General features: G+C 38.1%; 1 protein-coding gene and 1 pseudogene across 17 annotated transcripts in view; one reads left to right on the plus strand and one right to left on the minus strand.

The window, feature by feature from the left end:
* Window positions 1-27,986, minus strand: part of GRIN2B (glutamate ionotropic receptor NMDA type subunit 2B) — an 849,505-nt gene that overhangs the window by 692,688 nt on the left and 128,831 nt on the right. For 11 of the 17 annotated variants that reach the window (XR_013179559.1, XR_013179558.1, XR_013179557.1 and 8 more), the window contains exons 5-6: window positions 18,003-18,109; window positions 1,556-1,670 (exon numbers count right to left, since the gene is read on the minus strand). The gene's annotated coding sequence lies outside the window, so the exon portion shown is untranslated. Of the gene's footprint in view, window positions 1-1,555; window positions 1,671-1,768; window positions 2,751-18,002; window positions 19,610-27,986 lie in introns of those variants that run through there. The other 6 variants (XM_077170132.1, XM_077170131.1, XM_077170129.1 and 3 more) reach the window with 3 other exon arrangements.
* On the plus strand, window positions 20,975-21,721 carry LOC143689803 (zinc finger CCHC-type and RNA-binding motif-containing protein 1 pseudogene; annotated as a pseudogene).

Genomic DNA, 27,986 nt, shown 5'->3' on the forward strand with positions numbered 1-27,986 from the left:
AAAGTCTGAGTTGACAGCTGAGATTGGTCTCGGGGATCCATGAGAGACCAGTGCAGAAGCTGACTACAGTTCTTCCACCCTCCCACAGCAGTCAACTGGATATAAAGAGTTAGTGTGTTTTTTTTTTTTCCCTTTCTGTGTGTGTGGGTATTTCATGGTCTCACACATCCCTGAGGGTACAACATAGACTTTGGCCTTCATTTCGGCCCTCTCTGCAGCTGCAGCTTCTGGCCTTATACCAGTATCTATCAGGACTTAAAGACCCCGTGCACTTTTTCATTGACTGGTTTTCTTCTTTCGCATTCTTGTTTTGTTTAGTCTTTCTCATCCCTGAGGACCCAGCATAGACTTAGCCTTGGTTTCTCTCAGAAGCAGCATCTTCTGGCCTTACATCAGCATCTACAGGCATGCAAAAAGTCAGTGCACCTCTTTCTCTTTTTTATTTTTTTATATTTTGGGGTCTGGAAGATCCCTGAGAATGAGCAGATAACAGAGCTAAGTTTCAGCCTCTAAAATAATAGTTTTTGGTTTCCTGCCAGCACATAGCAAAAGACCTGGAGAGGCAAAGCACTCTATTATTTTTCTCTTGTTTTTTTGTGTTATTATTTTCCTTTCTTTTTCCCCCTTTCTCTCCTTCTTTCCTTCCTTTTTGTTTCTTCATGTTTTGTCCTTAATCTAGCAGACCGAAGAGTAGAAGGACTAAATTTCCAAAGTTGTCCCAACACATTACTCAGAATGTCCAGTTTTCAACAAAAAATTACAAAGCATACGAGGAGAGAGGATAGTATTGCCAAGTCATAGAAAAAAAGAATTCAATGAAAAATATTCTGGAGGAAGCAGTCTTTGGAATTACTAATTAAAGATCTTAGAACAACACTCATAAATAGGATCAATGTACTAAAGGAAAAGATGGACCAAAAAAAAACTAAGGAAATCTGGAAAATATACATGAACAAAAAGAGAATTTCCATGATGAGATAGAAAGTATAGAGAAGAACCAAATGGGAATTCTGGAACTCAAAATTACAACAACTGAAGTGAGAGGGCATATTTAAAACGCTGAAGAAAATAAAAACTATTACCTGAGAATAATACACCCAGCAAAGTTGTCCTTTAAAAATTAGGGAGAAATTAAAACATTTCCAAATGAGCAATAACTGAGGGAATTCACTACCACTAGACTTACCTTACAAGAAATGCTCAAAGAAGTCCTTCATGTGGAAATGAAAGGACAGTAGACAGTAAGTTGATGCTGAATGAAAAAGTAAAGGTCTCTGGAGTAACTAACAATATGGATAAATATATCTGTAGCACTTGGGCTTGTGCTACTGCACTTTTTTCTGTGGCAAATGCCTGTTTTTTTTTATTTTCCCAACCCATGGGGCACCTTTTTAAATTAAGGCATATAAAGGATACAAGACCTGAGCCAAATGGGGGATAAATATTCTCCAGTACCCCAAAAGGCTTACAAAAGCTTGTAGCTGATTTACCATGGTTGGTCTCAAATATGCTTGGACCTTAGCTATCACAGCCTCTGGAATTACTTTGGTCTTACCTGACCAGACAATTCCCAAGAACAGACAATCCAGGCCCTCGGACCTAGGCTTCATTGATTTCCTATTCCCAGGTATCTAGTGCAGGGCACAGGTTGTCTGCGGTTTCTTTAAGATCTGTAAGAGAATCAGAGGTTAGCATAATATCATTTATATAATGATATAAAGACACTGTATCCTTATATTGCCAAGTGGCCAAGTCCTGAGCCACCAACCTGTGGCACACAGTAGGGCTATGCTAGCCTTGTGGTAGCATCATAAATGTCCATTGCCGCTCTTTCCATGTGAATGCAAACTGGTCCTGGCTCTCTGGAGCAGATCAACGGAGACAAACATATTTTCCAAGTCTACAGCATAGTGGCACTGTCCTAAGGAAAGAGTCAGCTGATTCATCATATCAGTCATTGATGATCTTGCCTCTGTGTATATTAGAGCCAAGACACACTGCATATTGCAGGTATACTACTATTTTGAAAGTTTCTTCAGTCTCCTGTCTTCCTTGACCACCGGCATAGCACTTAATTAAATCACATACCTGCTGCATAGGCATAAAACCTTCACGTAAGCAGCAAGGAGCTCAGCCTGCTTTTTTTCCTTTAGTTTAGGGAACCGCTGCTCCCAAGACAATTCTTTTTACACCAATAAAACTTCATTCGGCTGTTAATCAATTGTCTCTGGATTCACTTCTGTGGCTATTAAATTACCCACATTTGCAACTGCGATACCTTGGTGGGGCTGCCAGCTTTGCCAGCCCATCTCCACTTGTGGGGCAGCCTTCATTCAGCAGGCAGCTCCACCCCTTGCGTTACCAGGTGCATTCCTTCACCTGTTTTTGCACTTTTACATTTCTAACTGTGTCATTTTGCTTTCTGAGAGTTCTAGGCTGTCAGCCTCACAGGCTTCTGCCATACCTGTTTGGCAAAAACTTAGAGTCCCTTCCAGCATGTACACCGTATATGTCAACTATCAGCAGACCTATGGGGGAGGGGGCCCGCCAGTTCACCCTTTGGAGCCAAGGGCAGGTCGCACTCAACCTGCTGCTTTACCATGGAACAGGCATGGAGCAAAGGAGGGGCACTTGCCTTGGGACGGTGCCAACTCACTTCCAGCTTCCTCCATTTAGGTCACTCCTGCACTGCCGCTTCTTCCAGGGCTTGAATCCAGACTTCCAGTGTTTTGCTTTTGCTGTAGTTTCTGGATCTGCACATTCATTGTATCTTTGTGCTATTCTTGCACCACGGTTAAAGAAAACCAAGATACTTTCTCTGCCATACCGTGCTGGGGAATCTGGATGCCAGCTTTAAAGTCCTTTAAAGTCCTTTAAAGCCTTGACACTCCCCTGTAGGGTGGAATTCACATGATTTCAAGCCTCCGGAGCAGACTATTGCAGCAAACAGCTCCTATGGGATGCCACAAGCTTGTGGAGGACCACATCCCATCTGGTCCAGCTACCTCTGGGGCAGAGGGGCCACTCACCACTCATCCTGCCAACTATGCCAATTGTTAGGTTCATATCTTAAGGTTCAGTTGCTCTGGTCCAGTAGCAAATTGAAAGAAAGCACAAGGAACCTCTGGTAGAGTGGTCATTTTAAATTATTCCCTCCACTCTGATGCTTACAGAGCAGTAGTTCCTTATATACTAAACTACATAAAAGGGCACTTTTACCAATAAGTGACTTCACTTATGGAATACATGATTAGACATATGCATATTACATCAAAGTAACCTCACTTGTGGGGTACATGATTAGATATATGTATATTACATCAATAGTTGCATAAGCTACGCTGTATCATGTTCCCCAGGAACATATGAAGGCCATCTTAGCAGGTAGTTTATAATGAGTACTTTTTCATCTCACAGATGCCAACATTACTCTGATACCAAAGCCTGGTAAAGACTTCACAAGAAAAGAAAATTAAAGAACAATTTCCCTTATGAATATAGATGCAAAAATCCTTCACAAAAATACTAGCAAGAGGTTTCAGGGCCAAGACGGTGGCTTAACAATGTGCACATTTTGCTTTGTCCTCCAGAACAACTACTAAATAACCAGACACAGTACAGAACAGCTCCTGGGGCCTCATCAGTGACCAGACACACAGCATACCCCAATCTGGACCAGCTGGACGGGCTGCGAGCCCCCCCAGAACCGTGAGTTCCCCAAGCCCCAGCAGTGGGCGCACCTCCCCCACAGGCTGCTTCCCAGAGGGGAAAGGAAAGAGACTTTACCAGCAGCAGGGGCTGAGCCCAACCAAACGCCAATTGTGGAATTAATTAACAAATTCTGACTACTAAAAATAGACCCCCAGCTCAGGTGAACCTGGTCAAAGCAGAGGTTGCTCATTTTTGCCCCATCGCCAAGGGGGCAGGGCTGATGGAAAAAAGAAAAGAAAGGAAACAGAGGTTTTTGTGGCTGTGTTTCTACAAAGGCTTGACTGCCTTTTGATAGAGTGGCAGGGTTTCTCAGGCTCCAACTGCCCGAGGCACAGGCAGAAACAAACTCATTTGAGGGCTTGTCTGGAAACTGTGCCTTCCCTGGGGGAAGGGTAAAGCCCAACTCAGGTGGAATCCTTCCCTTAAGGAATTCAGACACCAGGGCTTGGTAATTTGAAGCCATTAAAACCAGCCTACAACCTCTCCTCTGTCTCCACCATGCCCCCAGCCAAAGTTAAAGGTATCACATCATCTTATGCTGGTGGGACCTGCAGGCAGACAAGCACCACATACCAGACAGGATCAGAAAAACAGAGTCCAGAGACTTCACAGGAAAGTCTTTCAACCTGCTGGGTCTCACCCTTGGGGAAAACCGACACAGGTAACTTTTTTATATTATTATTATTAATTAAAAAAAAGAAAAGAAATAAACACAACATTTAGAAATCATTCCATTCTACATATGCACTCAGTAATTCTTAGTATCATCACATAGATGTATGATCATCATTTCTTAGTACATTTGCATCGATTTAGGAAAAGAACTAGCAAAACAGCAGAAAAAGATATAGAATGTTAATATAGAGAAGAAAATTAAAATAATAATAATAATAATAAATATATATATAAAAAGGAAAAAGAAAAAAACAAAAACAAAAGATACAAACAAACAAACAAAAAAACTATAGTTCAGGTGCAGCTTCATTCAATGTTTTAACATAGTTACATTACAATTAGGTATTATTGTGCTGTCCATTTTTGAGTTTTTGTATCTAGTCCTGTTGCACAGTCTGTATCCCTTCAGCTCCAATTACCCATTATCTTACCCTGTTTCTAACTCCTGCTGGTCTCTGTTACCAATGATATATTCCAAGTTGATTCTCAAATGTCGGTTCACATCAGTGGGACCTTACAGTATTTGTCCTTTAGTTTTGGGCTAGACTCACTCAGCATAATGTTCTCTAGGTCCATCCATATTATTACATGCTTCATAAGTTTAGTCTGTCTTAAAGCTGCATAATATTCCATCGTAGATATACACCACAGTTTGTTTAGCCACTCATCAGTTGATGGACATTTTGGCTGTTTCCATCTCTTTGCAATTGTAAATAATGCTGCTATAAACACTGGTGTGCAAATGTCTGTCTGTGTCTTTGCCCTTAAGTCCTTTGAGTAGATACCTAGCAGTGGTATTGCTGGGTCGTAATCCATTCTGCCAGTCTATGTCTTTTGATTGGGGAATTCAGTCCATTAAATTTCAGTGTTATTACTGTTTAGATAATATTTTCCTCTACCATTTTGGCTTTGTATTATATATATCATATCTGATTTTCCTTCTTTCTACACTTTACTCCATACCTCTCTCTTCTGTCTTTTCATATCTGACTCTAGTGCTCCCTTTAGTATTTCTTGCAGAGCTGGTCTCTTGGTCACAAATTCTCTCAGTGACTTTTTGTCTATAAATGTTTTAATTTCTCCTTCATTTTTGAAGGACAATTTTGCTGGATATAGAAGTCTTGGTTGGCAGTTTTTCTCTTTTAGTAATTTAAATATATCATCCCACTGTCTTCTAGCTTCCATGGTTTCTGCTGAGAAATCTACACATAGTCTTATTGGGTTTCCCTTGTATGTGACAGATTGTTTTTCTCTTGCTGCTTTCAAGATCCTCTCTTTCTCTTTGAACTCTGACATTCTAACTAGTAAGTGTCTTGGAGAACGCCTATTTGGGTTTATTCTCTTTGGGGTGCGCTGCACTTCTTGGATCTGTAATTTTAGGTCTTTCATAAGACCTAAATTTTCAGTGATGGGAAATTTTCAGTGATAATTTCTTCCATTAGTTTTTCTCCTCCTTTTCCCTTCTCTTCTCCTTCTGGGACACCCACAACACGTATATTTGTGTGCTTCATATTGTCATTCAGTTCCCTGATCCCCTGCTCAAGTTTTTCCATTCTTTTCTCTATAGTTTCTGTTTCTTTTTGGAATTCAGATGTTCCATCCTCCAGTTCACTAATTGTAGCTTCTGTCTCTTTAAATCTACCATTGTAGGTAGCCATTGTTTTTTCCATCTTTTCTACTTTGTCCTTCACTCCCATAAGTTCTGTGCTTTGTTTTTTCAGACACTCTATTTCTTCTTTTTGTTCAGCCCATGTCTTCTTCATGTCCTCCCTCAATTTATTGATTTGGTTTTTGAAGAGGTTTTCCATTTCTGTTCGTATATTCAGCATTAGTTGTCTCAGCTCCTATATCTCATTTGAACTATTGGTTTGTTCCTTTGACTGGGCCATATCTTCAATTTTCCGAGCGTGATCCATTATTTTCTGCTGGTGTCTGGGCATTTGATCAGATTTCCCTGGGTGTGGGACCCGGCTGGTTGAAAGGTTTTTCTGTGAAATCTCTGGGCTCTGTTTTTCTTTTCCTGCCCAGTAGGTGGCACTCGTGGTGCTCGTCTGTCTGCGGGTCCCACCAGTAAAAGATGCTGTGGCTCCTTTAATTTGCCAATCCGAATCTCACAGTCGGCCCGGGAAACCGTGCGTGGAGGTGGGGTTGCTGGCCACCGCAGCTTGGAGGAGTGCTGGTCCAAATTGCCCAGCTGGCCCGAGACGCCAAGCGTGGTGGGAGGGCCCCGCTATCCAACGTTCCCAGTCGGACCAGGAAGCCACGTGTGTGGAAGGGACCCCGGTCGCCAGCCGCCCCGGGCCAGGAAAGCGCGCGCCCCTCAGGTATCTCACCGCAGCGGATTCTCCCTGCCCATTCAGCCATTCCAGAATGGGGTACACTGTCTTTTTGGTCTCTGTCATGGCTCCGGGAGCTGTTTCGTATTGTTTCTGTTTCTTTAGTTGCTGTTCTGGAGGAGGAACTAAGACCCGTGTGTCTTACTAAGCCCCCATCTTCTCCGGAAGTCCCCCGCAGGTAACTTTTTCCTCCCGATAGGAGGCCAGTTTGGTCTGGGAAAATCTGGCTGGGGTCTATAATACCTAAGTTGACCCTCCTAAGTGTGTGGGGGGGGGGCGGGGGGAAGCACCATACAAGCAGGGCAAGAAACAAGAAAACAAGAACTGAAAAATTCTCCTCTGTTAAACAAAACTTAAGCTAGAAGTCCAGATAAAGCTGAATTGAATGTTCTTTGAATTCATTCAAAGAACAGATAGACAACAAATTCATCCAACAAGAAAACTCTAGGTAAAAGAAGTGAAAGCAATCTCCAGAATAAACTAATTAAGGTAATTAAATGCCTAGACACCAGCAAAAAATAATAAATCACACTAGGAAAATTGAAGATATGGCCCAGTAAAAGGAACAAATCAACAATTCAAATGAGATACAGGGGTTTAAGTGATTAATTCAGAATATATGAACAGACATGGAAAACCTCATCAAAAACCAAATCAATGAATTGAGGGAGGATATAAAGAAGGTAATGAATGAACAAAAAGCAGAAATCGAAAGTTTGAAAAAACAAGTCACAGAACTTATGGGAATGAAAGGCACGGTAGAAGAGATGAAAAAAACAATGGAAACCTACAATGGTAGATTTCAAGAGACAGACCATAGGATTTCTGAACTGGAGGATGGAACATCTGAAATCCGGCAAAAAAAGAAAATATAGGGGAAAAAATGGAAAAATATGAGCGGGGACTCAGGGAACTGAAAGACACTATGAAGTACACAAATATAAGTGTTGTGGGTGTCCCAGAGGGAGAAGAGAAGGGAAAAGGAGGAGAAAAACTAATGGAGGAAATTATCACTGAAAATTTCCCAACTGTTGTGAAAGACTTAAAATTACAGATCCAAGAGGTGCAGCGTACCCCAAAGAGAATAGATCCAAATAGACATATTCCAAGACATTTACTAATCAGAATGTCAGAGGTCAAAGAGAAAGAGAGAATCTTGAAAGCAGCAAGAGAAAAACAAACCATCACATACAAGGGAAGCCCAATAAGACTATGTGTAGATCTCTCAGCAGAAACAATGGAGGTGAGAAGACAGTGGGGTGATATATTTAAATTATTAAAAGAGAAAAACTGCCAACCAAGAATTCTACATACAGCAAAATTGTCCTTCAACACTGAGGGAGAAGTTAAAACATTTTCAGATAAAAAAAATCACTGAGAGAATTTGTGACCAAGAGACCAGCTCTGCAAGAAATACTAAAGAGAGCACTAGAAACAGATATGAAAAGACAAAAGAGAGGGGAGTGGAGAACAGTGTAGAAAAGAAGACTATGAGTAAAGGTGAAAAGAAGGAAAGTTAGATATGACATATAAATCCAGAAGGCAAAATAGTAGAAGAAAGTACTACCCATGCAGAAATAACACTAAATGTTAATGGATTAAACTCCCCAATCAAAAGACATAGACTGGCAGAATGGATTAAAAGACAAGACCCATATATATGCTGTCTCTACTCACAGGACATGAGTCAAGGACACAAACGGACATTTGCACACCAATGTTTATAGCAGCATTGTTTACAATTACCAAGAGATGGAAACAGCCAAAATGTCCATCAACAGATGGGTGGCTAAACAAACTGTGGCATATACATACGATGGAATATTATGCAGCTGTAAGACAGAATAAAGTTATGAAGTATGTAACAACATGGATGGACCTTAAGGACATTATGCTGAGTGTGATTAGCCAAAAACAAAAGGACAAATACTGTATGGTCTCACTGATATGAACTGACATTAGTGAATAAACTTGGAATATGTCATTGGTAACAGAGACCATGGGGACATAGAAATAGGGTAAGATATTGGATAACTGGAGCTGAAGGGATACAGATTGTGCAACAGGACTGAATACAAAAACACAGAAATGGACAACACAACACTACCTAACTGTAATACCATTATGTTAAAACACTGAATGAAGCTGAATGTGAGAATGATAGAGGGAAGAGGGCTGGGGGCATAAATGAAATCACAAAGAAAGATAGATGATAAAGATGAGATGGTATAATCTAGGAATGCCAAGAGTGTATAATGATAATGACTAAATGTACAAATCTAATAATGTTTTTGCATGAGGAAGAACAGAGGAATGTCATTACTGCAGGGTGCTGAAAATAGATGGTAAGTAATATTTCCAAATTTCAACTTATGTGTGAGACTAAATCAAAAAATGTTTATTTGGTACAAAATTTATATTTTGACTAGTGCATCTCCTAATATAACTTATGTAGATAGTTGTTGAACAACACAAGTACATGGAACCTTGGGTAGGACATTAAATTTTATTGGTTTGTCCGGAGTGATGTCCCGATGCATCCGAGTGATTTGATCAGTGAGTGGAGAAGTATTTGCAAAGTCCCCTTCCGGGAATGGTGAGACCGGGGGAAAATTCAACCTCCCCAAGTTGAATTATTGATATTCTCACAAGCAGTGAGGACAACCAAAGCTATAGGTTGAGCCCCCAGTCTTGGGATTTGTTCATATGAAACTTAACCCCACAAAGGTAAAGCCTACTTAAAATTAGGCCTAAGAGTCACCCCCAAGAGAACCTCTTTTGTTGCTCAGATGTGGCCCCTGTCTCCAGCCAATACAACAAGCAAACTCACCACTCTCCCTCTGTCTACGTAGGACATGACTCCCAGGGGTGTAGACCTTCCTGGCAACATGGGACAGAAATCCTAGAATGAGCTGAGACTCAGCATCAAGGGATTGAGAAAAACTCTAGAATGAGCTGAGACCTAGTATCAAGGGATTGAGAAAACCTTCTCGACCAAAAGGGGGAAGAGTGAAATGAGACAAAATAAAGCGTCGATGGCTGAGAGATTCCAAACAGATTCGAGAGGTTATCTTGGAGGTTATTCTTACGCATTAAATAGATATCACCTCATTATTCAAGATGTAATAGAGAGGCTGGAGGGAACTGCCTGAAAATGTAGACTGTGTTCCAGTAGCCACGTTTCTTAATGATGATTGTATAATGATATAGCTTTCACAATGTGAATGTGTGATTGTGAAAACCTTGTGTCTGATGCTTCTTTTATCTACCTTGTCAACAGACGAGTAGAACATATGGAATAAAAATAAATAATAGGGGGAAAAATGTTAAAATAAATTCAGTTTGAAATACTAGTGATCAATGAAAGGGAGGGGTAAAGGGTATGGTATGTAAAAATTTTTTTTCTTTTTGTTTTTGTTTTATCTTTCTGTTGTCTTTTTATTTCTTTTTCTGTATTGATGCAAATGTTCTAAGAAATTATCATAATGATGAATATGCAATTATGTGATGATATTGTGAATTACTGATTATATATGGAGAACGGAATGAGCATATATTACGAATGTTTGCGTTTGTTTCTTGTAATTTCTTTTTAATTAATAAAAAATTATTTAAAAAATACTAGCAGACTGAATCCAATAACATATTAAAAGATTATACACCGTGACCAAGTGGAATTCATCTGAGGAATACAAGAGTAGTTCAACATATGAAAATCAATAAATGTAATATACCACATAAATAGAAAAAAAACGTGATTATGTCAATAGATGCCGAAAAGGAATTCAACAAAATCCATCACCCTTTCTTGATAAAAACATTTTGAAAAGTAGGAATAAAAGGAACTTTCTCAACATGATAAAGACCATTTATTTAAAGCCCACAGTTAACATCATACTCAATGGTAAAAGATTTAAAGCTTTGCCCCTAAGATAAGGAATGAAACAAAGATGATCACTTTAATCCTATTCTATACTGTTCTAGAAGTTCTTGCCAGAGCAATTAGGCAAGAAAAAGAAATAAATGCTATCAAAATTGGAAAAGAAGAAGTAAAACTATTTCTATTTGCAGATGACTATCATATATAGAAAACCAAAAAGAATTCATAAGAAAACTATTGGAGGTAGAAAATTGCTTTAGTGAAGTGGCAAAGTACAATATTAATACACACACACACAAATTGTGTTCCTATACACTGGCAATGAACAATCTGAAGAGGAAATTAAGAAATTCCATTTATAATACTATCTAAAGGGACAAAATATCTAGGAATAAATTTAACTAAGGATACAAAAGACTTGTGTACTGTAAACTATAAAGATACTTCTGAATGAAGGTAAAGACAAAAATGACAAGACATCATATTTATGGATTAGAAGCACAAATATTGCTGATATGTTAATATTACCCAAAGCAATATACAAATTCAATGCAATCCCTATTAAAATTCCAGAAGCCTGCTATGATCTGTATTCTCAGTACCTAACATATCACAGTGCCTAGCAAACAGTGGATGCTCAATAAATTTGAAAGAAATTTTTTTTTTAATTCCAGAAGCCTTTTTTATAGAAATGAAAAAACTGGTCCTCAAATGTATAAGGAACTGCAGAGTACCAAATAGCCAAAATAATCTTGAAGAGAGTTGGAAGACACATGATTCCCTGTTTCAAATTGTATTACAAAGTAATTAAAACAGTGTGGATCTGGCACAAAGATAGATGAATAGACCCCTGGAACAGAATTGAAAATCCAGAAATAAATTCACACATCTATGGCCAATTGATTTTTTATGCAGTCACTAAGTACACACAATGGGGAAAGAATATTCTGTTCAACAAATGATGTTCAGAAAACTGGATATCCACATGCAGAATGAAGTTATGCATCACACCATATACAAAGACCAACTCAAAATGGATGAAAGACCTAAATATAGGAGCTAAAATTATAAAACTTTTAGAAATAACATAGAGGCAAATCTTCATGATGTGGGGTTCATCAATGGATTCTTAGATATAATACCAAAAGCATGAGCAACAAAAGAAGAAATGGATAAATTTCATTTCATCAAAATTTAAAACTTTTGTCTATTGAAGGAAATTATATAAGAAAGTACAAAGACAACCTACAGCATGGAAGAAAATAGCTTCAAACCATATATCAGATAAGGATTTAATACCCAGCATATCTGAAGATTCCTGCAACTCAGCAACAAAAAGAGAAACAGCCATGTTTTAAAATGGGCAAAGGATTTGGATAGACATTTTTCCAAAGAAGATATATGACTGGCCAATGAACATAAAAAAAGATGCCCAACATCATGAGCCATTAGAGAAATGCAAACTAAAACCGCAATGAGATACCACTTCAAACCCACAAGGATGAGTTAATTTAAAAATTTTAAAATGACAAATAAGTGTTGGAGAGCATGCAGAAAATTAGAACTCTGGTGCATTGTTGGTGAGAATTTAAAATAGTGCAGCCACTGTGGAAAGCAATATGGTGTTTCCTCAAAAAATCAAATATGTAATTACTATTTGGTCCTGTAATCCCACTTCTAGTGGGATATACCCAAAGAGAATGAAAACAGGGTTGTTGTCTATAGCAATATTATTCACAATAGCCAAAAACTGGAAATAACCCAAATGTTAATCAACAAATGAATGAAATAACAAAATGTGGTACAGACATACAATGGAATATTATTCAACCATAAGAAAAAATGAAATTATGAGACATGCTGCAACATGGAAGAACTGTGTAAACATTATGCCCAATGAAAAAAAAGGCATGTAAGGACAAAAATTGCATGATGTCACTTATAAAAAATGTCTAGAAATAATAAATTCACGAAGATAGAAAGCTAATTAGAGGTTATTGGGCAAGGAGGAGATGGGGGATGGAGTAAGAGGGATTGTTGGCAAATTTTTTTTAAAGGGGCAGTTTCAGACTTTGAACACCACATCATGAATTCAAATGTCCTTATCTTAACTAACAGTCATAAATCAGACATCCAGATGCTCCTAGAAACAAAGGTAGAATTTTTTATTCCTATTGTAAATCAACTCTCATCTTCCATATCTACTTATAGGAGACACACTATACACCATTTATTGATTTATGATATATACTGCATCCTGGAGAATGGTGTCTCCATCATCTTAGGGTGTAATCTGCAAATTGGTATTTCAACAGGTTTCATAAGAGCTATTCTCATCAAAGCTATTTCATCACTCTCTATTAGACCAGCAGCCTATGGGTAACATCTGGTAGGACCAGTGGATTTTAGCACATGTGTAAGCTGCTATATTTCCTGTGCTGTTAGGAGTGTCCTTATCCAATGGTATGTCATCCAGAACCCCGCATCAGTGGGTCAAACACTTTGTAAGCTCTTAAAGAGTGATGCTGGATGAGGTACTGCAGGCAATAATGTAAACCCATATCCAGAATATTTGTCAATTCCAGTCAAGACAAATTGCAAAAGGGACCCAATATAATTAACATGTCATCAAGTAGTTGTTTCGTCTTCTTGAAGCATGGTACCTTTTCCAGGAATAAGGATTGTCTCAGCAGCATTTAGCAACAACAACAGTTAGATCAGTCATTAAGTTGGTGAGTGGCAACCCAATCTGTTGGACCCATGCATAGACTCCATCCCTCTTACCATGGCTACACTGTTCATGCACCAGTGAGCTAGCACTGCAGTGACTGATAAAAAAAAAGACTAAAAAGACTGACTCCAGTCATTGTCTTCTTGGTTATTTAGGGGAGCATTGTGTATTTGCCTGCAGGCAGAGAATTAATCTGTAATAGGGAGAATGGGCCACTTCTGTAGGGGAATATGGACATTCATGAGTTTTTAGTACATTTACCAAGATGTCACCATATTTAGCTAAGGTTCCATTCCTTTCCAATCAGAACCTGACCTTGTCAAAGCAGACTAGCCATGGTAGAGAATTTAACTTTCCCTGGAGCCCTGCTACCTTTATGAGCCTCAGCTTTTTGGGACCTTCAGTTGCAGGACATGAGAGTCTCTTTCATGCCACAAAAGAAGTGAAATGGCTTTCAAAATTAGCCTTTAAGGATAGGAATACAAGGGAACTTCCTTAAAATGATAGAGGGAATATATGAAAAACCCACAGCTAATATCATCCTCAATGGGGAAAAATTGAAAACTTTTCCCCTAAGATCAGGAACAAGACAAGGATGTCCATTATCACCACTATTATTCAACATCATGTTGGAGGTTCTAGCCAGAGCAATTAGACAAGAAAAAGAAATACAAGGCATCAAAATTGGAAAGGAAGAAGTAAAACTATCACTGTTTGCAGATGATATGATACTATACATTGAAAACCCGGAAAAATCCACAACAAAACTACTAGAGCTAATAAATGAGTACAGCAAAGTAGCAGGTTACAAGATCAACATTCAAAAATCTGTAGTGTTTCTATACACTAGCAATGAACAAGCTGAGGGGGAAATCAAGAAACGAATTCCATTTACAATTGCAACTAAAAGAATAAAATACTTAGGAATAAATTTAACTAAAGAGACAAAAGACCTACACAAAGAAAACTACAAAAAACTGTTAAAAGAAATCACAGAAGACCTTAATAGATGGAAGGGCATACCGTGTTCATGGATTGGAAGACTAAATATAGTTAAGATGTCAATCCTACCTAAATTGATTTACAGATTCAATGCAATACCAATCAAAATCCCAACAACTTATTTTTCAGAAATAGAAAAACCAATAAGCAAATTTATCTGGAAGGGCAGGGTGCCCTGAATTGCTAAAAGTATCCTGAGGAAAAAAAACAAAGCTGGAGGTCTCACGCTGCCGGACTTTAAGGCATATTATGAAGCCACAGTGGTCAAAACAGCATGGTACTGGCATAAAGATAGATATATCGACCAATGGAATTGAATAGAGTGCTCAGATATAGACCCTCTCATCTATGGACATTTGATCTTTGATAAGGCAGTCAAGCCAATTCACCTGGGACAGAACAGTCTCTTCAATAAATGGTGCCTAGAGAACTGGATATCCATATGCAAAAGAATGAAAGAGGACCCGTATCTCACACCCTATACAAAAGTTAACTCAAAATGGATCAAAGATCTAAACATTAGGTCTAAGACCATAAAACAGTTAGAGGAAAATGTAGGGAGACATCTTATGAATCTTACAATTGGAGGCGGTTTTTTGGGCCTTAAACATAAAGTAAGAACACTGAAGAAAGAAAGAAATAAAAGGGAGCCCCTCAAAATTAAACACTTTTGTGCATCAAAGAACTTCATCAAGAAAGTAGAAGGACAGCCTACACAATGGGGGACAATATTTCGAAACGACGTATCAGATAAAGGTCTCGTATCCAGAATTTATAAAGAGATTGTTCAACTCAACAACAAAAAGACAGCCAACCCAATTACAAAATGGGAAAAAGACTTGAACAGACACCTCTCAGAAGAGGAAATACAAATGGCCAAAAGGCACATGAAGAGATGCTCAATGTCCCTGGCCATTAGAGAAATGCAAATCAAAAACACAATGAGATATTATCTCACACCCACCAGAATGGCCATTATCAACAAAACAAAAAATGACAAGTGCTGGAGAGGATGCTGAGAAAGAGACACACTTATCCACTGTTGGTGGGAATGTCAAATGGTGCAACCACTGTGGAAGGCAGTTTGGCGGTTCCTCAAAAAACTGAATATAGAATTGCCATATGACCCAGCAATACCATTGCTAGGTATCTACTCAAGGGACTTAAGGGCAAAGACACAAATGGACATTTGCACACCAGTGTTTATAGCAGCATTATTTACAATTGCAAAGAGATGAAAACAGCCAAAATGTCCATCAACAGGCGAGTGGCTAAACAAACTGTGGTATATACATACGATGGAATATTATGCAGCTTTAAGACAGAATAAACTTATGAAGCATGTAATAACATGGATGGACCTAGAGAACATTATGCTGAGTGAGTCTAGCCAAAAACTTAAGGACAAATACTGTATGGTCCCACTGATGTGAACCGACATTCGAGAATAAACTTGGAATATGTCATTGGTAACAGAGACCATCAGGAGTTAGAAATAGGGTAAGATAATGGGTAATTGGAGCTGAAGGGATACAGACTGTGCAACAGGACTAGATACAAAAACTCAAAAATGGACAGCACAATACTACCTAATTGTAATGTAATTATGTTAAAACACTGAATGAAGCTGCATCTGAGCTATAGTTTTTTGTTTGTTTGTTTGTTTTGCTTTTTTATATATATTTTTTGCATTTTTTATTTTTATTTTTTTCTCTATATTATCATTTTATTTCTTTTTCTGTTGTCTTGCTATTTCTTTTTCTAAATCGATGCAAATGTACTAAGAAATGATGATCATACATCTATGTGATGATATTAAGAATTACTGATTGCATATGTAGAATGGAATGATTTCTAAATGTTGTGTTAGTTAATTTTTTTTAATTAATAAAAAAATTAACCTTTAATTAAAAATTAATCATCCTTAGACTTTCATTGTCTTTCTATAGTGTTGTCAAGGCCCTCAGCAATAGTCATTCACTTTCATAGTCTTACATATAAGGACCATTTCTTCTGGCTTTCTGAAATGCCCAAAACATTGCACTCATAATTTCATTCCTCGTGCTGGTATATCATCCAAGTTCACCATTGGTGGAATTTTTAAAAATTCCAGGGACTACCTGCTATCTTTGCTCCATCTACCACCATTGATAGGGTCCTCACTGATATGAGAATCGTGAGTGATCCATATCTAAAATCCTGTCTTACTGTCTGCTTCCTTAGACACTCCTGTAGTAACTATTATAGATTGGGCACCCCGTGAACCAATTTCTGAGGCAGATATTTACATGCAGGAGGTTTACTGGGGGTGCTGTCAGGATCATCTCCTGTGGGCACACAAAAATACAAGATTGTTCAGAGAGAGAAGTTGAACTGTGATGGGCTTCAGCCCATCCTAAGGGCTCTGGAGTCAATGTGGTCCTTCAGAGCCTTTATACCCTTACATTGACCAGTCTTTGGATATGGATTGCCTTCAGAAAGGATCTGTGATCTTGCGCAAGGCAGTTCTCTTTAGCCAAGAACAATTCTCAGAGAGCAACTCAGCTGAGAGCTGTCTGTAACCAATACTCAGCAGCTAAAGGAATGAGTTCTTCAGACTTGGGAATGGGGTGATAAGAAAGGGTGTCTGGGCAGTACATCACAACATCTACTACAAATAAAGAAAAATCAGTCCTTCCTACACTAAACGAAGATTAATTAAATATTCATTTTACACACCTGCAATTGCATATCCTTTATTCCTTTGTCAAGTCAGCTTTACTCAGCATCATTATAAGTGATAGGTCCCAGAAATAAAATGACTAATAAGATTTCTGTATTTAAGATGCCAAATATTTCCTCTGTTCCATATGTCCCATAAGAGAATTTGCCCATTTTCCCTCCTCTAAGAATCTGTTCCTATAATTCTTTCTTAGTGTTCAGTGGCTACATATCTTCTGTCCTCTTGATCTAAACTGATTGGTCTAAGGGTACTGATCTTCTCTTCAGAGATTTTGGAACTATTACCTGTGGATCAAAATCAGTCTCTTTTTTTTTTAAGTAGTTTTTTTGAGATATATTCACACTTCATACAATCCATCCAAAGTGCATAATCAATGGCTATCAGTGTAATCACAGAGTGGTGAATTAGTTACCACAATCAATTTTAGAACATTTTCATAACTCCAAAAAGAAAAAACCCATACCCCATTTACTCCCCTATTACTGACATCTAGCACTGATGTGGTACCTTTGTTACAATTGATGATGTATGTTAAAATATTACTGTTAAGTATAGTCCACAGTGTGCATTAGGTGCATTTTTCCCATATACCACCCTATCATTAACACCTTGTAATAGTGATACACATTTGTTCTAGCTCATGAAAGACTATTCTTATATTTGTACTGTTAACCACAGTCATCATAGACAACACAGTTCACTGTGTTATACAGTTCAACATTTTATCATCAAGCTTCTCCAAATCAGTCTTGTTTTAATAGAAAGCTCATGTAAAACCAAGGCCACACAGGCACAACTAGCTCCTTTTCCCAGAGAAACAGAGAAATCAATGTAAAAGCAGCATAAAGTGGCTCGTAGAAAGGAGCAGGGAATGGAGACCACGAAGGTCTTGTGTGTCAGTCAAGATGATTCCGGCTGCAATTACTAGAAAAATCCTAAACCGACCTTTTCAATGGTGAAGAAAGATGCAATACATTAGCAATGTCCTCTTAGTGTAGGCTCCAGGCACAACTCAATGATCAAGGTCTTAGGTGCTGTCTCAACTCTTTGTCCTGGAATTAGACAGGAGAAGAATGGTTACCTAAACATAATCAAGAATCCATTAGAAAGGAAAAGGGGGAATGGCTGCTGAGTGCTTGTGCTATCAAGGCTACAAGTCATGAGAAAGCATCCCCAGTGGGGACAGGAAAGGAAGGGATGATCTAATGCTAAAACCATTCTTTCCCATCCTTCTCCTTCATTTCTCTTAATCTACACAATTGAGGATAAATCAACATGAGGAAAAAAAATCAAATTACGTTTGCCATACCTGTTTCTTTCCCCTTTCCTTCCTCACTCCTCTCCCCACCAACCTACCTATGATCCCTAAAGAACCACCAAGAAAATGCAAAGTAACCCTATCCCCCATCCACAGCAGTAATCATATTCATCTTATGCTGTTGAAAGTATTAGAAAACAAACTTGATGTTTCAGAAATATGTTCTTCATACTCTTCACAGCTTTTCAAAGCTCTTGCCCAGATTCATATAGTAAGCAACAAAAGGAGTCAGGTTTGAGACCACTGACCATTAATTCTTTTGATGCTTGTATAACCGAGAAGTTAAGATTTAAGGGATGATTATAATAATTGGATCATTATATAAATATTCCTTTTTTATTCTTTTTGATATATTAGAATAGACAGAGGGAAATACCTGAAATCTCTGGGCATAATCCATTACAGAGATCTCTGATCTCTGATAATGATTGTATAGCCTTTATATTGTGCCCTTGTGATTGCAAAAACCTTGTGACTGACCCTCACTTGCACTCATTTTATCCAGTTTTTCAAATTTGGAGTTCTGTGATCTCTAAAGACAGCCCCTAATGTAATTAAGGAAGGACCTTGAGTCAACCCAGAACTAACCGACCCCAATTCCAAAGTTATCTTGATAACCAAAACTGGATCTAACCAAAATGGGTCCCCTGAATAGGTAGTAGCTTAGACTTTAACTTATAAGGGATCTGTACCTCATTATAGTATTAAAATCACACCCATCATCATATTAAGGCCACCATTTTTTACATATATTCTGTAACTAAACAGAATCAATCTGTGCATGCTCATAATTAGAATCACCTCTAATTATATCATCTGGAACCATTGTGCTCATTATCCTAAAATCTGCCCATCTTTTGATACTATAAAACTATCAGAATTACTGCAGTTCAGGAAGACAGATTTTGGGGCTTATGCCCATATTCAGGCCACCATTTGATCTCCTGCTTCACACCTAGCAATGAACACTTTCTCTCTTTGAAACCCCAGTGTCTCAGGAATTGGTCATTGAGTGCATCAGGAAGTGAACTCATTGGCTTTGGCTGGTAACAATTGGTTCAGTTCTGATTCTATTTAATTACACTCCTTATCACTGGTTGTACATAGGCCACGCATTTGATTCAAGGAAAAGAGTCAGTATGAACCCAGTTTTTCCTCTTTCCCTTAAAGAGGCAGCTGCTCAAAAATTGACAGTATTTTACATTAAAAGCATTAACATCTAAGATTTGGTTCCCCCATCAAGATCAGATAACATTACATTTAGAAAATTTCTCTCTTCCTTTTTAATTGAAAATTTCAATACCTCCTGTACTTTGTGAATATGTGAGGACTTTCCCACAGTTTCCAGAAATTGGTTAAAGATTAATTTTCAGATTTTTTTAAATCAAGACAGACTAAACGACTTTGTTCTCTTCTGAACACTTGTGGCAATAAAATATGTACTTTGTATATTTAATAGGGCGTGAATGGATATCTTTATAGCAGGTGTGAATTTGCAAGTATCTGTGATCACATTGTTTTGTGTTGGGAGCATGGGCATGGATTTCAGGAACTAACTTGGATAGTTTCTAGACGTGAATGGAAAAAATCAAGATAAATGGCTTTAAACTGAGTCAGTATGTACATCTTCAGTCTTAAAAAGGAGATAAGTAATTCCGAATTTCTTTCTGCAATGACCTCAATACAGCCTGGAAAAGATATTTGGCTTCTCCTACATCAGGCTCTGATTTCTATCCCAATAACTCCTTCCCTTCAACTTCCCTTGCAGAAGGATTCCCTGCTAATCCCTTTTACTTCAACGTTAGTGAAAATGGTCCCAGGGCAGAGTTTTTGTTTAGGGACCAGTGAGAATAGTAGGTAAGGAGAGGGATGGAAGGATGTGTGATCAATACTTTCATCTCCACATATGCTTCTAACCAAGTCCCTACATTTCCTAGCCACTACTTGCTCAGTTCTGCAATGCCCAAGATAATCCTTAGGTCTGACTTTCTTCTAAATGCAAATTAATATTCTCACGGTCCTTTCTTTACCCAAAGATTAACTCTCAGAATTCCCCCACTCAATCTACTTAAAGATGCTTTTTATTAGAAATGTAGCGCGAAAACCACCTTCAGGAACGTCCGAGAAGTTAGAATAGGCTGAGACCAAGGATCCATAGTTTCAGGAAGTAGGTTTTATTTTCTATGGCCATAGGGCTCAGCCGAGTAGCCTCTGAAAGTCTGAGCCCCGAACAAAAGACAACCTTAGGGAAAGCTGCAGATCTGCCGCCGAATTCTCGGCGCCTGAACTCTCCCAGAGCGCGTAATGTCAAAGCTGTTGCATGAAGTGAGAGATAGTCGGGGTTGAGCCCCCAGCTGGGCCTAGGGCTCGCACTCTTCTGATCTCTTTGACACGCCTAACCTGAAGCTCTCACCGGATCGTTTAACATATAGGCCATTTCAAATGGGAAACATTTAAAAAGCGACCTATCGATGTTGAATTGCTGAAGCTTCCTAAATGATTTCGAAACCCCCCAAGCATCAAGCAGTTTTCCCATCACTGTTCAGGTTGGCATGCCTCAGAATCAGACCTTCATCATTTGTGATAATCCGTTAATACACATCACATGCGCTTTTGAAATCGAAAAGTTGAACTTGGTTGAGTCTGCTATAATTTAAATGGATGATTTGCTTACTCTAAAATAAGAAATGAGTGGTGGATTGGCTCCAAGTAAAAGTACAGTGTATGTATCCAACTTGCCCTTTTCCCTAACAAACAATGACTTATACCGGATATTTTCCAAGTATGACTGACAAAGTTGTAAAGGTTACTATAATGAAAGATAAACATACCAGGAAGAGTAAAGGGGTTGCATTATTTTATTTTTGTAAAAAGAGTCTGCTCAAAACTGTACCAGGGCAATAAACAACAAACAGCTATTTGGTAGAGTGATAAAAGCAAGCATTGCTATTGACAATGGAAGAGCAGCTGAATTCATCCGAAGGCGAAACTACTTTGATAAATCTAAGTGTTATGAATGTGGGAAAAGTGGACACTTAAGTTATGCTTGTCCTAAAAATATGCCTGGAGAACGCGAACCTCCAAAGAAGAAAGAGAAAAAGAAAAAAAAAGAAAATTCCTGAACCAGAAGAAGAAATTGAGGAAGTAGAAGAAAGTGAAGATGAGGGGGAAGATCCTGCTCTTGACAGCCTCGGTCAGGCCATAGCTTTCCAGCAAGCCAAAACTGAAGAAGAACAGAAAAGATGGAAGCCCGGTTCAGGGAACCCCTCAACATCAGATGATTCAAGACGCCCAAGGATAAAGAAAGGCACATATTTCAGTGATGAAGAAGAATTTAGTGATTAAAATTGATATTTATTATGTAAAAAAAAAAGTTGAAATTAAAAAAAAATCTTAAGTATAAAGTTCAATTGGAGACTAAAGATTACTTTTAGAACTTTACACATAAGAACCCTCGATACTAAGCCACAAGTTTGGTTTATTTGGGCATAAAATTCCAACCGAATCCAGATTTGAGAGTCGTTTGGATGGACAAATGGTTTCTTGTGGTGTTTTAGTCTAATAAAACTGATGGCAGAAAAGGGGGAAAAACTATCATATAGCAGGCAAAATGAAAAGTATCTTGTATCCCAGGTGTGGCTTCTTCAGTGGACCAACATCAATGCATTATTGATTTGACAGAGCCTCTATTTCAATGATATCTGTCTCAAAATGGCTCCAAATGACTTCCGTACTGCAAAATAAAGCAAAACTCTGGAATCCAAAAAAAAAAAAAGCAAATACTGAATAGTTTTATTTGCTTTGATACTGAATAGTTTTCTTCTATAAAATAATTCACATGACACTGAAAAATAATTTTAAATATCATGTTTCTATCCATCTTAGAGTAATAAAATCAATATTTAATAATAACCATTAATCCTGAAAACAACTCATTTTTAATAAGAAAACTTAATACTATTACAGTAATACTATCATCCCAAGAAAGAAGGTAGATATTAAAAAGCTCATTATAAAAGCTTTATTCACATCTGATTGGCTTGCATTAATACTTTTGAAATAAGTTTAATCCTTAAAACAAAAACTTCATGAAAAGTGAATGATTTATTGTTATAAATGTTAATAAAGTTTTCAAGAAAAAATAAAATAAAGAGACAACTTTAGCTTTTATAGACTGTATGACATGTTAAAGACAAGGTAAACATTTGGCTGATTTAAGTTGAGAATGGCCCAAAACTGAACCGTTGAGAGCCCACACCCCAGGAATGTTTTATCTTGCCTATGTGCATCTTCACCAGTTCCTGAAGGCTAGGGGAGGGGATTTCCATCCCAGGAATGTGTCTTGTCTCACTTGCCTGCAGTTTTACCCCTTCCTGAAGGTCAGGAGAAGGGGGTTGGGGATTTTTCACAGAGAGCACAGCTGAACCAGAAAGAAGAGGAGGCCTGCTTGCTACAGTATCAGTCATAAATTTTAAAATAAAAAAAGTTAAAATGGAAAATTCTCAAAGTGCTTGAGGATCAGGTGGCAGGAAAAAGTTTTTAGACTTTATTCTGTCTTTTCTGGGCAGAAGTAAGCAAGAGGAAGATGCAATACATCTAAAAGAGGAAAGCAACTAGGCTAATCCTGGGTCTTTAAAGGGAGTCACAGATTGAAAACTGTCATCAGGGGGATTTACAAGCAACTACTTTAAAATGGGCATTGGAATTGACACCCTGTGATGGTTAATTTTATGTGTCAATTTGACTAAATTATGGTGTCCCGTTGTTTGGTCAAGCAATCACTGGCTTGATTGTTACTATAAAGTATTTTGTAGATGAATTTAAATAATTATCAGTTGATTGTATCTAAGGCTGATTACATCTACAATCAACAATGAAGGTTGGCATTGGAAATGACAAAAGTCTCCTCATCCAGTCAGTTGAGGCCTTAAAGTGAAAACCAAAGATTTCAGCAGTCAGAAAGAATTCCCATCTCTACTTCAGCCAGCCCACTTACCTTGCCGAATTCAACTTCACCTTCATTGAAATTTCCAACTTGCAACTTCTCCTTGTGAATTCAGATTTACCGATCATGGTCACATGAGCCAAGTCCATTAATAAATCTCTTAATATTTGCATATATCTTGTAGGTTCCATTTCTCTGGAGAAACTCTAATACAGATTTTGGTATTGGAAAGTGGGATATAAGACCTATAAATGTAGAATCATCTTTGGAATTGGGTAATGGGAGGAGGCTGAAAAGATTGTGAGTTACTTAGTAGAAAAGGCCTAGATTTCTTTGAAGAGATAGTTGATAGAAATGTGAAAGTTAAATGTACTTCCACTTGACCTTAAAAGGAAATGACATATGTTACTGGAAGAAAAATGATCCTTGTTATAAAGTGGCAGAGAATTTGGCAAAAGTATGTCCTGATGTCAGCTGGAAGTCAGAATTTGTAGGCAATGAACTTGGATATTTAGCTGGGAGATGTCCAAACTAATTAGGGAAGTCATTGCTTGGTTCCTCCTTGCTGCTTATAGTGAAATGAGAGGAGAGAGATAAACTGAAATTGAACTTTAAGCACAAAGAACCACAAATTGATGATTTGGAAAATTCTCAGCCTCCAGATAGTATACTCTGAGTCTAGGGCCAAAAGTGGCTTTATTGTGGCCAATACCTAAGTTTCCAGAAAGTAGATCCCCAGAAAACAGTGTTCTGTGTGAGGGTTTAATTGAACAACCCCTTCTAAAGAAGGTATGGCTGAATATTGATCTGCTCAGCCATTTCAAAGGATCTCAGAATTGGAAATGCAGTTATCCAGGAAGGAGCTATTGAAAGTTCTTTTGTCTGATCGTTTGGACCCCCTTAAACTGCAGACAAACCTGACAAAGATTTGCAAAATTTGCATGAGCAGAAACACTGCCATCATGGACTGAAAGGGGCCAACAGGGATGAACTGAATGGAGAATGATTGTAAGGGCACAACCATGGGAGTAGAGGTCTGGACCATAAAATCTCCTTGGGCTAAAAAAGAGGGTGTGTATGGAAAGGGTAGTTTACCTCAGCACTTGGAGGGTCCAGACCTTCTGCCCATGCTTTCAGGGACAGGAGTCCTACCTGCCACCCCAAATCTTGGAAGCATGGGGTTTATGTCCATGTGTTTAGGGAGAGTGTGATCATTGTACAACTGCTTGGAAAAGGTGGGGTTATTGCCTTAGCAGATCTGGAGGATAATGCATGGATTCAAAGATGACTCTCAGACCTTTAAATCTAATGGAATTTGCCCTACTGAGATTCCTACTTGCTGGAAAATTGTGACCCTGTTTTCTTTGTAATTCTCCCTTCCGGAATGTGATTATCTATCCTATACCTGCCCCACCATTGTATTTTGGAAAGAGACAACTTGTTTCCTAGACTTTACAGGTTCAAAGCTGAGAAGAATTTTGCCCCAGGATGGTGCGCACCCTTAAATGATTTTGATGAAACTTTGTACTAGCATTGTTACTGAAATGATGTAAGATTTTTGGAATATTGTGATACAATAAAATGTATTTTGCATGGGAGAAGAACATGTCATTTGGGGTTCCAGAGGAAGGTCTGTGGTAGATAGAATCATGTACCCCCAAAAAATTCATGCTCTTAATCTTATTCCCATAAATGTGGGCGTGAACCCATTGTAAGTAGGAAAATATGAAGATGTTATTTTTAGTTAAGCTGTGGCCAACTTAATCAGGATGGGGCTTAGTCTTTATTACTGGAGACCCTATAGAAGAGAAAAAGCTGCAGGGAGAAGACACTGGAAGCTGTAAATCAGCAGTCATCTGGAACCCAGAAGAGAAAGGAGAAGATATCCCCATGTAAGGGAAAAGCCAAGGTATCCCAAGAATTGCTAACCCAGATTGCTACCAATTTTGGGAGGAAGGAAGCTTTCCGGCCTCCAATTCTATGAAATAATAACTTGTCAAGCCAACCTATTGTGTGGTATTTGTCATAGCAGGCAAGAAACTAAGATATTATCCAACATCCATTATTTCTCAGATTATAAATCATTGTAAAATTATAAATCATGGTTTATGATCCTTTTTGCCACTGATGGATTCAGAAATGGACTAGTGACCAAATTCTGACCAATGAGACATGAGGAGAAGTTTACTGTATGAATTCTGAGAAATTTTTCCTGTTTTGCTACCAGCTTGAAAATAAAATCTATACCTGGAACAGCAGAACATAAAAATAGAAGGAGTCTGCACACTTGTTAACATAATTGAGCCACTGGGATAACCTTACCCCGGACTTCCTGTTATATGAGATGATAAAATTCCTTAAAGGCATACCTCATTTTATTGCTATATTGCTATAAACCTTCACTATATTGAAGGTGTGTGACAATTCTGCATCAAGTGAATCGATCAGCATCATTTTTCCTACAGCATGTGCTCATGTTGTGTCTCTGAGTCACATTTATTTAAGGTGTGTACATTGTTTTTTAAGACATAATGCTACTGCATACTTAACAGACAACAGTATAGCATAAACATAAATTTATATGCACTGAGAAACCAAAAATTTGTGACTTATTTTATTTGCAATGTTTGCTTTATTGGGGTGGTCTGGAACTTACCTTTCAATATCTCAGAGATATGCCTAAATTAAAGACATTTGAAGGCATTCTAACAAATATATGTTCCTTCTCACAGTCCCCTGGAACTCTCAACACACCTACCTCCTGCCTTGCTACAGCCATGAGAGGTAACTCTAGTGAGTTAAAATTGGAGAGTGTTTCCTATGATGTCCCCAAAGATTGAAGTAGGGGAATAAAGGAAAATAAGGCTACAGCAGGGGAAACAATTTGCATATGAAAACTAAGTTCAAGTTTAAAGGCAATGATGCAAGATCATATGTCAAATGCAGTATTAACATAATTTTTTTTTACTATTATATGATATGGCTTCCATGGAAAACAGATTTTCAGTTGCAAACAACTGACTTAGGAGAGTACAACCAATGGTAAATTTGAGACTGAATATGTATTCTAGTTTTCATTTAAATCCTTAAATGAAGAATAAGCTGGCCTGACCTAGATATTAGAGATTTTTGTCCTAATATCAGGGGTTTCAGGAAACACAGATTTGAATTTATGTCATCCCTTGCCATTCCTTAGCGAGACTTTACTTGATCCAGTGTATATGTGGAGAACGGTGTGGAAAGGAAAGGACACAGAGGCCAAGCCCATGGTATCCCCATATGCTGGTATTGTTAGTCAGGTGAAATGATGGTAAAAGGAACATTAAGGACTGTCTTGAATGAATAATTCAAAAATAATAAAGGACTATTGTTGTGCTAGTTTGAAAGTAATGTGTACCCCAGAAAACCATGTCCTTTAATCCTGATTCAATATTTTAGGGTGGAAACCCCTTTAATTAGATTATCTCAGTGGGGATGTGACACTCTCAGTTGTGGGTGTAAGTTTTTGATTAGATTATTTCCATAATCTAAGAATCTGATCACCTTGGGGAATGGTGCCACACTGAGGACTGAGAGTGGGTATCTGCAGGCCACTAGCTGGCAACTCCAATGAAGGTCGTCAATGAACTCTCCAGGACAGGTTGTCTGGTTGAATAAGTGAAAGTTCTCTCTTCTCCCTTACAGGTCTTCAATTGATGGGATTAAGTGCAGCTGATTGGATTTTCTTATTGCAGAAGACACTCCCTTCTAGTTTTCATTTAAATACTTAAATGAAGAATAAGCCACACAACTGCATACCGTTACCTGTCTAAGTTGACACATGAACCTAACCTTCACAGTCAGAGTCTCCAGTTGTCCACACAGTGGAGTTGTACAGGCAGCACTTAATTCTCCTAAGAACACTGCAACAAAACTTATGGAGTATTGTCAACCAGGGAAGCTCATCCTAGTCTTGGTATCCTGGGTTTTGATTGGGGATCAGTCACATAGTCATAGAGCACCCACATGACTGCCCTTAGTTACACACAGTCTCTCCAGAGGCCAAACTGATTCAGCACAGCCCAAGACCCTCACCAAAAATCACATTGTTAGCAGGAACTATATGGCATGGCTGAAAAATTTGATGAATTAACTTCAGTATATAAATGTTGGATCAATTTACATTCCCAGAGCCATAGTCAACAGGCCAAACAATTATTTATAATATAATGATATATTTCAGGATTATTGTGATTCTTCAACATTTATAAGTCTGAAAGCAAAAGTGAATTTTGAAGGGATCTTAGGGCCTACTGAGTTCCAACTAATGGAGAAGAAAATGAGGTATCAGATAAAAATAAGAAGAGTATTTTAGTGCATTGATAATGAAGACAAAAGAGAAAAGGAAGATGTATTTAAACATTCTTAAAAACAAGTGTGCTTTTAAAATTGTGAAGTACTTGGGATCCACCAGCTACACGACCTTGACCTTATCAGTTTCAGTTTCCTTATTTTAAAAATAAAGATTATATGCATACACATTCACCAACTTTGCTGGGTGTTTTGCAGATTAGTCATGCAATAAATATTTTCTGACTACCTATTGTGGTCCAGGTTATGAGACTACAGTGAACAAGCCTCCTGCTATCATGGAACTTAGCATTGTGAGGAAGATGGCTATTAATTG

Source organism: Tamandua tetradactyla, chromosome 7 (genome assembly GCF_023851605.1).
Source record: "Tamandua tetradactyla isolate mTamTet1 chromosome 7, mTamTet1.pri, whole genome shotgun sequence".
Lineage (NCBI taxonomy): Eukaryota > Metazoa > Chordata > Mammalia > Pilosa > Myrmecophagidae > Tamandua > Tamandua tetradactyla.